Source organism: Anopheles bellator, chromosome 2, assembly GCF_943735745.2.
Source record: "Anopheles bellator chromosome 2, idAnoBellAS_SP24_06.2, whole genome shotgun sequence".
Lineage (NCBI taxonomy): Eukaryota > Metazoa > Arthropoda > Insecta > Diptera > Culicidae > Anopheles > Anopheles bellator.
Window position 1 is genome coordinate 44,226,356 of NC_071286.1, and position 10,817 is coordinate 44,237,172.

The following is a 10,817-nucleotide window of genomic DNA, read 5'->3' on the forward strand; positions in this document are numbered from 1 at the left end:
TTCGGTAAGTAATTTTAATCGTAGGGATGTATTTACCGGTAATTATTTACTTATAAATTGTGAAATCGTATCATACCGTGGTTCGAATGTTTGAGATTGTTTTTTGTTTGGGAAAAATTGTGAAGTGTTAAATTTATGTTAATTCTAGAAATCCCGATCTTGATATGATTGAGGAGATACCAGCTTACAATTGGGAATGCCAGCCCCTAATCGTGAAATGAATGTCGCATATAATCGAAATGTTTGGTGCATGTTGCGAGATGTTTTGGAGGCGTAATGGCAGTAATTCCAAGATCAACGGAGTGCTGATTAAGTGAACTTCTTCTCTTATTATTGGACGACAATCGCTGAGCGGTCTTAGCCTGCACCAGAGACAATAATATTCTCTGATGCTTTCTGTACCTTGATAATTTTAACACTTCGTTGGTGTGTGATGAATGTAAAATGTTTAAGTAAATCTTTTGACCCAATGAGTTCCACTTAAGCACTTAAGAGATTGCACATTTGACTTCAACCGAGGATCACAAGTAAAGTTGTCTAAAGAAACTCCAAGAACGAACAGGTAAATTTGAAAATCTGCATTAAATCAAGTCCGCTCGAAATCTAAAAAGCTGTAAATTTCACGCGAAGGACGTATAGGAGCACTGATTCCCCTGGGAAACTGGGAAATGATAAACCACTAAAAATTCTAATAAACCGCTGATAGTGAACTATTTTACACCTCCTCCACGCCACAAAACCCATCATCGGCAGCAGCATCCCATCTTTGGCGCCAGCGATCGAATCGATCGCTTCCACTCCATTTTCCCGAGACGACGATGCTCGGTGGCAGCGGAGGATAAAAGTTGAGTGTTGCTGCCGTAAATGAGCGTTCGATTTTTGCCACTACATTTTGTCGTGACATTTCGCCTTCCGTACAATTCGCCTATCACTGCATGCATCGCTGCACTCGCGCGAGTGGTCCCCATGTTCGCGTGTGCTTGCTTATTTATTTTCCATTCGACTTACCACCGGAAACTGGGAACAGCGGCAAAATCTCCCAGAAAAATGTCCGATAACGATTCGCACCTGGTTCGGTTCGGTTCGGTTTCGGTGTGCAAATGCACTCCATTAAGAATCGAAATGCCGGTGGAGGCTGTAAAAATGAAAAGTGGCAAGCAAAAACCCCAACGCGGCCCCAGAACGCCCGATGCCCGGTTAAGGTAGAAAAAATTCCATTCCATGTTTTTTGGGGTTTGGTGGGTACCGTTAAAAGGGCCCCACACTGTCATCTTGCACTGTCAGAGTGGAATCGCGTTTTACTTCTTTGTCGTCGACACATTCGCATCCCTTTCGCATTGCTTCCATTCGGCATATTTTGAACATCCTCAAAATGGCAGTTTGTCCATAATTTCGATTTGAGTTAAACAGAACTACATTCAATTTTAGTTCACTCAGTTGCTCGTTCCGTGTAGCTCCTTCTAAAACTCGGCCGCCCAGCTGCAAACAGCACCACAGCACAGTGGCATAAATCAGAAAAGCAAACACAAACAACTAGCTTTCCTAAACAATACTTATAACAAACGCTAAGTACCGTTCGACAGAAACATCCATATTTCATACATATCCGGTATTAGTCATCGCTTTGGTCCGCTCTCGTACACCGGGCGTGTTTTGGGGTGGCCCGTTCAATTTGGATATTTTTCTTTCCATACTTTTTGCGTGGAACGGTGGCCCCAAAATGCCCGCTTTTGGGGTGTGCCCGAAATGGCGCAAGACGCCTGCTGACTAAGGACGAACATAAATACTGTCGGCCCGATACAGCAAGCGTCGGGCCGCGGGTCTTCGGGCGAGTCAAACGGCACCGAACGCGCGCAGTCCTGAGTCCGTACCTGTACCGAGCCCCACCCTGAGCCCCGCTCCCGAAACTGCATCGAAAAAGTGTCACCACCATACGCCGGTCGGAGCGCGGCGATGGCGCTCCCTCCAATCCATTGCCAATAAATTCACTCGCGCCCCGTTCGCCCACTGGCGCACTGGCGCATAATTTAGTAAAGGGACCTGTCTCATAACTGTTTCCGGCGGCAGGATTGCTTCCTTACACGGCGGGCAGCAACAACACCTACAAATGAACCCATAACGACGCAGGGCGCGCGCAGGGTTCGCACACGCCGCGGCCCGTTCCCGTTCTTAATTTTAAATCCCGAAATCCTCGACACACCTCCTCGTGGCGAGGTGGCAGGGTGGTGGGTGCTCCCCGGGCACGCGTTCCCCGTGCTTCCGGGGCCCGGGTCCCGGGGACAAACAAATAGTGCCGCCGTCCGCCACGAACGATGAATCTGACTAAAGTGGAGAATAAACGTGTCATTTTATGTATGCATATCGGAGCATAAACATGATGCATAGCGTCAAACCCAATAGCATTGCGACCGTACCTTTTGGGGCTGTGTTTGGGCCCACCAGCCGCACCACGGAACCGAGCAACAGCATGGGCCAAACAAATGGAACCGACTACCCGGAACTAGTTCCTTTTCGTTCACTATTCGTTCGCGGAAAACCGGGAAAAATTCGCAACCAGCGACCAAAAATCGCATTCTCGGTTCGCAAAAAGTTTTTTCGGTGTTTCTTTTCTGGACTCGCCATACGACGGGTGGGACGCGTTTTGGGGGCAGCCGGCGAAGGAACCTGGATGGCCTGGTACTCCCTAAATAATAACAACGACAGTAACAGCCGAACGACGGGGTGCACGGACTGCATACCAACAAACACATGCACACTGGTCGAGCCGGAAAAATCACACCAACACACCGTGCCGCCAGAAACGAAATGTCCTCGTCAGCGCGGGTCCAAACGAACGCGGGAATGTGTGAATGGATTTCGTCCCTCAGCAAAGATGCACGGATCGGGGTGGGCCTCCTCTGCATCGCTCTCCAGCCTCTGGACCACTCTGCACTGCGGGTGTGGCCGCAATGTTCGGTCACTTCCTGACGGGGCCCACACACCAACAAAGAAGCGGATGTGCCGGGACCACATCCCAACGAGGGCTGTGTGTGAATTTTTATATTTATTTTCCATGCATAAAATAAATATATTTTCCAAAACCTAGTTTTCATAATTTTCGCTTTCGCTCTGTGTTTCGGTACGCCGGGGCCGAAGCTCGCGAAGCTGTCGTGTATGTTGGGCTGGTTGGGTGTTTTGCATTTTCTTATTGCGTGCGCTCCACTTTCTTCCATTCCGTACCACGTCAGCCAACCAGCCACCGGACTAAATACCGTTTTGGACTGCATCGCGCGGAATTCAGTAAAGAAGGGAATGGAACGATCTGTAAACATCTAAGTTGATGTTTGCGGGTGCCGGATCGTCGGCTCAAAACGAGGGCGGCAACCATTGTTTATTGTAACGTCAGTTGCAGTACCTCCGGGGGGTGGTCTGATCTGATTTCCTGCCGCAAACGGGGTGACCCGCTGCGCTCCCGTCTCATCCACTGACCGGTCGCCACGCCAGCAAGGAGTCACCCCGTCAAGTGATGCCGCAAAAAAAAACGGAAGGCGAGGGAACCTCGACCCGGGCGCATCGAAGCGCGTTTCCCTGGTGTCGGCCCAATCGGTTTTCCGATCGCCCACCGGCGCGCTCATGATGGAGGCGGGATTGCGACATAAATTGGACACGCTTCCGTTAAGACAGAGTACGGGCGTGTGCATCGGAGTGCCACCGGATCACCATCGTGCCCGCCGTTTGGCTCGATCTTTGCTCGATCGATTAGACTGACACGTAAAATAATGTTCTGGCCAGGTGTCAGCAGCAGCAGCAGCCACGGCATCCACCACCCGGAAAACCCTCGGAAAAAGCAGAGCGAAGCGCCGGGGAAAGAAAATCCGCCTCCCGGGAAAACCGTAAGAAACGACACACAATGGCGTTGCGGGTGTTTAAGAAAGAAATAAGATTTCATCCCAAAACCACTGGTCCCGACGTGCGGATGATACAAAGCTGGCGCGTGATTGTGTTTTTTTTTCTGTTGTTATTGTAGTACTTGCTACAAGGAAAACTACATTCAAATTCATGATAGTACTAATCTTTCCTTCGCCAACATAATCAGTTTTCTTTATATAAGCTAGTCTAAAAAGTAATCCTTTGTTTTCACGGTAGATGTCTGATACTTTACGCTTAAAAACATGCTTTCACTGTTTATTGTTTGTTTCATTCGTTTGTGAGTTACAGGGTGTTAACAATGGAGGTCAACGACGAGAAAATTCGATATTTTACAGTTTTTTTCGGATAAAGGCAAAACTTCAAGCTAAGCCGCTAAAATTGTGCATGGTGCTTATGTTCCCGATAATTTAACAGCTTTGGTTCAAACCCAGAACGGGTTTCGGTTACTCGTTCCGGAGAATTTTGACGTTAAAGATGCATCTCGCACAGGCAGACACGTCATCGAAAATGTCGATAAAATCACAGAAAAAATCAGGACAACGAAATGTTACGCACGTCTTTAGTGACTCGGAAGGTTCTCGGAGGTTGGGAACTTTTAATGCATCTGCGGTATAGTCCGGAACATGCACTAAGCGATTGCCCCATTTTCACGCATTACAAAATTTACTGAATGATGAAAAATTGAGATCAAGAAAAGATTGTGAAAAAAGATTGCTCGAGTTTTTCGCCAATAACGATCAAGACTTCTATGAAAGAGGCGTTCCTAAGCTACCTTTAAAGAGAATAAATTTTCCAACAAAACGGTGCATATTTGACGCAAATCGAACAATTGAAAGTATCTTAAATAAAGTTTTGAAGTACAGGCAAAAATAACGGATTGCTTTTTAGACTAGCTTATACAGGTTGAGCAAATCGACGCGTACTTTTTCATGTGGTTATAACACATCGCTCAATAAGTCCGTAGGATAGCTTATAAAACAACAATATTTTGATATAATTTGTATTTATTCATCAACATAGTCTCCTTTTAAGGCGATACAGTCAGTCCAACGCTTCTCTAACATTTCGATACAATGTTTGTAGAACGATTTATCTTTCCCTTCAAAATATGCCTCAGTTTCGGCGATGACCTCCTCATTCGATCCAAATCTCTTTCCCTGGAGCATCCTTTTGAGATCCGAGAACAGCCAATAATCGCTGGGGGCCAAAACTGGCGAGTATGGTGGATGGGGCAACAATTCGAAGTGCAATTCATTCATTTTCACCATCGTTTTCATTGACTTGTGACACGGTGTATTGTCTTGATGAAAGAGAATTTTTTTCTTCTTCATGTGCGGTCGTTTTGCGTCGATTTCAGCCTTCAATCGTTCCAACAATGCCATGTAATATTCGCTGTTGATTGTTTTACCTTTCTCAAGATAGTCTATGAACAATATACCATGACTATCCCAGAATACGGAGGCTATAACCTTGCCAGCAGAAGTTTGAGTCTTTGGGCGCTTTGGGCGGCTTTCACCGGCTGGTGTTCACTCAGCCAACTGCCGATTTGACCCAGGAGTGAAGTGGTAGATCCATGTTTCATCCATTGTGACGTAGCGACGAAAGAAATCCTTTTTATCACGGTTAAATAGGGCCAAACATGCCTCAGAATCATCGATTCGTTGTTGTTTTTGGTCCGGTGTTAGCAAACGCGGCACCCATTTCGAACAAAGCTTCCGCATACCCAAATGTTCATGCAAAATGGTAAACACACTGCCTTCTGATATCTTTACGGCCTCAGCAATCTCCTTCAATTTCAATTTGCGGTCGGATAAGACGATTTTGTGGACTTTTTGTATGTTTTCTTCAGTAACTGCCGAATTTGGGCGACCGGAACGTTCAGCATCATCGGTGTTCGTACGACCACGTTTAAAGTCACCAAACCACTTCTCAACCATTTGCCTCGATGGAGCAGAGTCCGAATAACATTTGTCAAGCCACTGTTTAGTTTGCACGGTATTTTTTCCCATCACAAAGCAATGCTTAATGAGCACACGAAATTCTGATTTTTCCATTTTTTTCAATTTGCAAAAGTTGATTGAATTGTTCACACTGTAACTTGGTAAATAATAGTCCGAATGTTATGAAACTTTGACAGATATCGTTTGAAGGTTGGTACTGTCTAAAATTCATAAGGATTCTGTATTTGTTTCGCCATCTATATGTCATCCTGCGAACTTATTGAGCGATGTGTTAAAAAAACGGTTGAATATTTTTCGATGCTTGAACTTTTATTTGAAAGGCTAATTCATAACATTTTTTAAGGAAAATCATTTTGGTCAAATGTTGGTGCCACGATTGGCTTGGCAGTAGCTCATTCGGTCGGCAATAGAAACTTGAATTTGGGTCTTAAGGTTGTCAATAGCTGCCGGTTTGTTCGCATAACATAAATGGTGATTGTGGCAGTCACTGTATGGCACGTAGCACCGTTCTGTTAAAACCAAAAGCCGTTCAAGGTCTCAGCTTCAATTTCGCCGAAAAACCAATCAGCCAAAATCCGCACCAAACAGTCACTCGTTGTGGGTGCATTGGCTTCTCTTGCACGAAGTGTAGGTTTCCCGAACCACTATTAACTATTAACATGACCGCCGAGGTGAAAATAAGCTTCAATGAACTGTGCTTTTGACAGATGATTTGACGACCCAACACTTTGAAAATAAATTTTTCATACTTCTCAATTTTCTACAACGAAAATCGTATTTTATACATTAATGTCATAAATTAACATTTCAATAATTCAAGTTCAAATCTGAAAACATTCATCCATTTTTTTATAACCAAATGAACAAGTACACGTTAATTTGCTCACTCTGCATGTAACGGTTGAGCACTAATAAAATCTAAACAAGTTCTACAAATGCATGGATATAAATTGCAGCCAGTCATTTTGATTCCAAGCTGGGGTACGTTTCTGGTAGTGTTAATAATGGTTTCCGGTGGAAATGCAAGTTTTGCTGAATGGGAAGAAACTCTTCCCTACACACCAGAACCGTGTGTACAATTAAAACAGAAGCAATTTGCGATGTCGAAATATAAATGCATAAAAACTCGGCACACAAGTTGAGTTTTAATAGCAGCGGAACTTGTTTGGATGGATTTACTCGTAAATAGTACACACGCGCGCACAACCACACAAGCTGATCCTTAAAACCACATCATCTTCCCAATTGTGCTGTCCCAGTAACTCCACTAATTGCAGAAATGCATCAACTTGCCACACTCACGAAACGCACCGATATACGATTATAACGACCGCAATGTAAAAAGCGGAGGCCGCAACCGAAAAGCAACATCCCATTTCCCGAGTTGGCCGGAGCGGGGCGGTACGCGAACGGAAAACGGACTGCAAGCCGGCCCGGGCTACGGGGTAGCAGAATAAACATAAATTTGTTTAAACCTCAGTTCGCTTCAAAGACCAAACTTTTCTCCAAAAATCAGACACATCCCTCCGGGACGACCGGAAGCATGGCGATGACAACGGCGGGCGTAGGGATGGATGGAGGCGTGGATCGGGAGTTTTTCTCAAACTTTCACCGCTTACCTCGCACCTAAGCTGCTAGACTCGTGAAGAGAGCATTCATCAACACACAGCACAATGCCTCGTCCTCATTCCTGTGCGGCCGCAGTCGCATCGCGGAATGCTTAGGAACATTTTGTGAACCGCCAGCCGTCCACTGGCCACCGTGGTCAACGGCGGTCCTGAGAGTGGACCGTTCCCTCGAGAAAGGATTGCGCTTCTCCTGGGTCACCTCCGAAAAGGACTTCCGGAGAAAAACAACCAGTTAAAAAAAGCTAGACCAGACGACGGCCAGTTCGGTACGAGATTTGTGCTTCATATTCACTTATTTCTGGCAAGTCCAGAAAGCTCGCCGGCCCGTGCGGAGATGAGCTAATGTCCACGGCAGGAGTTGGGCCGCCGGTAGTGGCCGCTGAGATCGGCAGAACGGAACCAAAGTGCTGACTGCTCGGTTGGCATTTCGTTTCGCCAGGATTCGCCCTTAGACATTGTTGTTAATTAAATACAAATAGTTCTCAGCCAGTTTCGCTTAATACCTGACCCCCGGGCAGGGCGTGGCACGGAGGAGCTTCCATTTAGCTCGACCTCTCGATGGCCTTTGGATTTGTTTCACTTACCCTTGCTCACCAGATGCTCAGGCACCAGACGTTAGGGGGTTTCCTTCCTTCTTTTTTTCCTAGTATTCACTGTCCATTACCAAACGACAGCCAGCTGAAGCTTCCGGCAGCAACCGTGTCCGGTGTACATCGGAACTCGGTAGCAGTTTACTTAAAAAAGGCAGCATGCTACTTGACGAGCCTGTTGACCGTTTTCAGGCGCGGTCGATGCACGTTCGCATTCACACAAACCGGGGGCAAAATCTGATCACGTCGGTCGGGAGATATCCTGGGGCTGAGTGGCCGAAATAACACCGCACTACCTGCTGGCTTCAAGCGACATCCATCAGCAACTTGCTTCTCACAGGAAGCCGTCAACGAACGGGGCCCTGACTGCCCAATTCCTTCCCCTGGCGACCGAATGCGTGGTGCGGTAATCTTCCAGAAATGCAACCATGACTGACATGACTAACTTTTCTTTTCGAACCAACCACTATGGGAAACAAGGCCTGTAGTGCCGGTGTCTGTCGGCAGAAATACAGTTTGGTATGAAATCTTTCAATCAAAATACCACCAACCTACGACGAAATTAATGAGCTCAATTTTGTGCTATTACAGCCGTTTACCTACAGACTGACACTAACGCCACCAACTTGCTGATTCACTTCATTTGATTTGTTGATATTCTTATACAGTTTTCATAAAAACAATCATGCGATGCATGCAATGGATTGCCTTAGCCAATGGATTGCCAATCAGCTGTCTTGTTTGCGGACCTTCATTGCCATGGCCGTCATTTTTTGGTCACTAACACGCCCATTGTGCAGTAATAGTTACTTCTGGCTTATGTTTCATTTAAAACCATAAAATAACAGAGAAAAAGGATTCCGCTTCTTTCGAGAGCGAACATGGTCCTGTATTAGGTGTACTTGAATTTTTGTTTAACTTTGCTTGAAGGGGCCAATTGACACTTGTTTCAACCGTTGCTTCATTAGAGCACTTTAGGTAAATTTCTGGTATCAGACTCGTACTTCACGAATTTACCTTTTCGCTTACACTTCGATTTCTTTCAACTCGCGACTCTCTCAAATAAAAAAACCGTCAAATTCTACTTGCGACAAAATCCGTTAACGGAAACGGTCACAGCGAACTGCCCTGTCCATCAGACGATACCAGACAGCTGAGATTTATTGTAAAGTGGCACATAACATTTTAAATGTAGCTATTCTTAGCAACGACTTATCAAACGCTGCGTCCGAGTCCAAATTGAGCAATCAGCGTCGGCATTTCCTGTGCTGGCCATTCATATTGCAACATTTTCTGGCCGCACAACTCGACATCGCTCATAATCTATGTCGATGTCGTATTTCGCATCTGGTCCCACTTGAAGACTCGTTCTTTGATAGCAAAACAAATCCTTTCCAACTTGCGGCTTTGGTCAGTTTCGCACTTTGGACCCACTTGGGCATGAGTTTTACTGATTGCGTGTGTCGTCTTGTGGTTGCGACCTTGTTCACGGTTCGTAATACTCCAACATGCCTCGTTCCTCAACGTTTCAGAACATTTATACTAGTTCTTGTCCGCGCAGTGCAGTCTATCTGCAGTACAGCTGCGCTCTGAGCTTGTATCGCAGGACCCAAAGTTGTGCTGTTTAAGAATCATGTTCTTCGCCGAACGATCGGGTGACCATCACAAAGCTATACGAGATGTAAAATAATCTTTTAGGTTTCAACTGATACCATGCCGTGCTTGCTTGGACCATGTGGATGTGCTTAATTGGACCATCGTTTGTCCTCTACTGCACAGACTTAACCTTGATTTCAAAAATAAAATAAAAACATCCAGAGACTAACTACCAACGTTTAAGTAATAATTTCTCGAACTGAGCAGAACTATCGCGTGCGTGCGTCAAGAGTCATCGATAATTGGTTTCATTCGTTTATTGATTGACGTCTATGACCAAGTCTTAGCTGATATTCGATGGGTCAATACTAATGCGTCAACTTTCGCACGGTACGAGATAAAGCGCTTCAAAAAATTAGAGAATATGGAATATGGAATATGGAATATGGAGAATTTTGCTTTTGACTCGAACAATCTTTTTCTATTATAATTAAATCTGTGATCACCCTTAAATCTATCCCTACTCTATGCAATACTATAAGTTCTCTTTAGCAGTAGCCTTTAACATATCAAAGCAAGGTAATCGAAGACAACTAATTCACGTTATTTTTTGGCCATAGTAGTAAGCATAATGTGTTCTTTGTGGGGTGGAGAATTGACAGTTGAAAAAGAACATATAAAATTTTATGTAGCATAGCAAAGTAGTACAATTGGAAACATACTTTCTTAGCATTAAGCATAGAGATGCAGACATTTTTCTTAACTAAGCTTTATTATGTATGTAAACTTTATTTCTTGTACTATAATTGCTGTTCTTTTGTTGGTTACCTTACTTTGCCTACCTTTAACAGTAGCACCCCATTTCGTTGGATAAAACATTGTTAAAGAGTTTCAAATAAAGGCTCAATTCGTGCTGTTGTTGAAACAAACACTAGACCATGTACTACTGCAACACAGAGGCCCGCTTACAACCTAAACACACCGCGAATGCTCGACACCGCTGGACAAACGAGAAAGAAAATGTTCGCAACCTGACCACTCGGTAACCAGATACCAGATAATTGAATCTCCTATTGACTCAATTGCACCGCAAACCGTCCGTACCGAGGACCACGTCGCGTTCGTCTGGGGAA

At 45.0% G+C, this 10,817-nt stretch overlaps 1 protein-coding gene across 1 annotated transcript in view; it reads right to left on the reverse strand.

Annotated features, from left to right (window-relative positions):
* Positions 1 to 9,197, reverse strand: part of LOC131209799 (uncharacterized) — a 190,777-nt gene extending 181,580 nt beyond the window's left edge. The window contains exon 1 of the mRNA XM_058202941.1: positions 9,106 to 9,197. The gene's annotated coding sequence lies outside the window, so the exon portion shown is untranslated. The remainder of the gene's footprint in view (positions 1 to 9,105) is intronic.
* Between the last annotated feature and the right edge of the window lie 1,620 nt (positions 9,198 to 10,817).